This window comes from Convolutriloba macropyga, unplaced genomic scaffold (genome assembly GCF_964194025.1).
Source record: "Convolutriloba macropyga unplaced genomic scaffold, txConMacr16.3 SCAFFOLD_744, whole genome shotgun sequence".
Lineage (NCBI taxonomy): Eukaryota > Metazoa > Xenacoelomorpha > Acoela > Convolutidae > Convolutriloba > Convolutriloba macropyga.
This window is the reverse complement of record NW_027452827.1, coordinates 52501-55215: the sequence shown is the minus strand read 5'-3', so window position 1 is coordinate 55215 and position 2715 is coordinate 52501.

Below are 2715 nucleotides of genomic sequence, written 5' to 3'. Positions count from 1 at the left end.
TAACTCAAGCTAACTCAAGCTAACCCGAGCTAACTCAAGCTAACTCAAGGTAGCTAAAGCTAGTTCAAGCTAACTCAAGCTAGCTAAAGCTAAGACAAGCTAACTCAAGCTAACTCAAGCTAACTCAAGCTAACTCAAGCTAACTCAAGCTAGTTCAAGCTAACTCAAGCTAACTCAAGCTAACTCAAGCTAGCTAAAGCTAACTCAAGCTAACTCAAGCTAACTCAAGCTAACCCGAGCTAACTCAAGCTAACTCAAGGTAGCTAAAGCTAGTTCAAGCTAGCTCAAGCTAGCTAAAGCTAAGACAAGCTAACTCAAGCTAACTCAAGCTAACTCAAGCTAGTTCAAGCTAACTCAAGCTAGCTAAAGCTAACTCAAGCTAACTCAAGCTAACTCAAGCTAGCTCAAGCTAACTCAAGCTAGTTCAAGCTAACTCAAGCTAGCTAAAGCTAACTCAAGCTAACTCAAGCTAACTCAAGCTAACTCAAGCTAGCTAAAGCTAACTCAAGCTAACTCAAGCTAACCCGAGCTAACTCAAGCTAGCTCAAGCTAACCCAAGCTAGCTAAAGCTAACTCAAGCTAACTCAAGCTAATTCAAGCTAACTCAAGCTAACTCAAGCTAACTCAAGCTAACTCAAGCTAACTCAAGCTAACTCAAGCTAACTCAAGCTAACCCGAGCTAACTCAAGCTAACTCAAGGTAGCTAAAGCTAGTTCAAGCTAACTCAAGCTAGCTAAAGCTAAGACAAGCTAACTCAAGCTAACTCAAGCTAACTCAAGCTAACTCAAGCTAACTCAAGCTAACTCAAGCTAGTTCAAGCTAACTCAAGCTAACTCAAGCTAACTCAAGCTAGCTAAAGCTAACTCAAGCTAACTCAAGCTAACTCAAGCTAACCCGAGCTAACTCAAGCTAACTCAAGGTAGCTAAAGCTAGTTCAAGCTAACTCAAGCTAGCTAAAGCTAAGACAAGCTAACTCAAGCTAACTCAAGCTAACTCAAGCTAACTCAAGCTAACCCGAGCTAACTCAAGCTAGCTCAAGCTAACCCAAGCTAGCTAAAGCTAACTCAAGCTAACTCAAGCTAATTCAAGCTAACTCAAGCTAACTCAAGCTAACTCAAGCTAACTCAAGCTAACTCAAGCTAACTCAAGCTAACTCAAGCTAACCCGAGCTAACTCAAGCTAACTCAAGGTAGCTAAAGCTAGTTCAAGCTAACTCAAGCTAGCTAAAGCTAAGACAAGCTAACTCAAGCTAACTCAAGCTAACTCAAGCTAACTCAAGCTAACTCAAGCTAACTCAAGCTAGTTCAAGCTAACTCAAGCTAACTCAAGCTAACTCAAGCTAGCTAAAGCTAACTCAAGCTAACTCAAGCTAACTCAAGCTAACCCGAGCTAACTCAAGCTAACTCAAGGTAGCTAAAGCTAGTTCAAGCTAACTCAAGCTAGCTAAAGCTAAGACAAGCTAACTCAAGCTAACTCAAGCTAACTCAAGCTAACTCAAGCTAACTAAAGCTAGTTCAAGCTAACTCAAGCTAGCTAAAGCTAACTCAAGCTAACTCAAGCTAACTCAAGCTAGCTCAAGCTAACTCAAGCTAGTTCAAGCTAACTCAAGCTAGCTAAAGCTAACTCAAGCTAACTCAAGCTAACTCAAGCTAACTCAAGCTAGCTAAAGCTAACTCAAGCTAACTCAAGCTAACCCGAGCTAACTCAAGCTAGCTCAAGCTAACCCAAGCTAGCTAAAGCTAACTCAAGCTAACTCAAGCTAATTCAAGCTAACTCAAGCTAACTCAAGCTAACTCAAGCTAACTCAAGCTAGCTAAAGCTAACTCAAGCTAACTCAAGCTAACTCAAGCTAACCCGAGCTAACTCAAGCTAACTCAAGGTAGCTAAAGCTAGTTCAAGCTAACTCAAGCTAGCTAAAGCTAAGACAAGCTAACTCAAGCTAACTCAAGCTAACTCAAGCTAACTCAAGCTAACTCAAGCTAGTTCAAGCTAACTTAATGAAGTTAACCCAAGCTAACTTGGGTTAATGAAGTCAAACTCAAGCTAACCCGAGCTAACTCAAGCTAACTCAAGCTAATTCAAGCTAACTCAAGCTAACTCAAGCTAATTCAAGCTAACTCAAGCTAATTCAAGCTAACTCAAGCTAGCTCAAGCTAACTCAAGCTAACCCAAGCTAACTTAAGCTAGCTTAAGCTAATTAAAGCTAATTAAAGCTAACTCAAGCTAACCCAAGCTAACTTAAGCTAGCTCTAGCTGGCTGCCACTGTTAGGCCATTTGGGAGCGCTTTTCTCGCACTCTGATTGGCTGCCACTGTTAGGCCATTTGGGAGCGCTTTTCTCGCACTCTGATTGGCTGCCACTGTTAGGCCATTTGGGAGCGCTTTTCTCGCACTCTGATTGGCTGCCACTGTTAGGCCATTTGGGAGCGCTTTTCTCGCACTCTGATTGGCTGCCACTGTTAGGCCATTTGGGAGCGCTTTTCTCGCACTCTGATTGGCTGCCACTGTTAGGCCATTTGGGAGCGCTTTTCTCGCACTCTGATTGGCTGCCACTGTTAGGCCATTTGGGAGCGCTTTTCTCGCACTCTGATTGGCTGCCACTGTTAGGCCATTTGGGAGCGCTTTTCTCGCACTCTGATTGGCTGCCACTGTTAGGCCATTTGGGAGCGCTTTTCTCGCACTCTGATTGGCTGCCACTGTTAGGCCATTTGGGAGC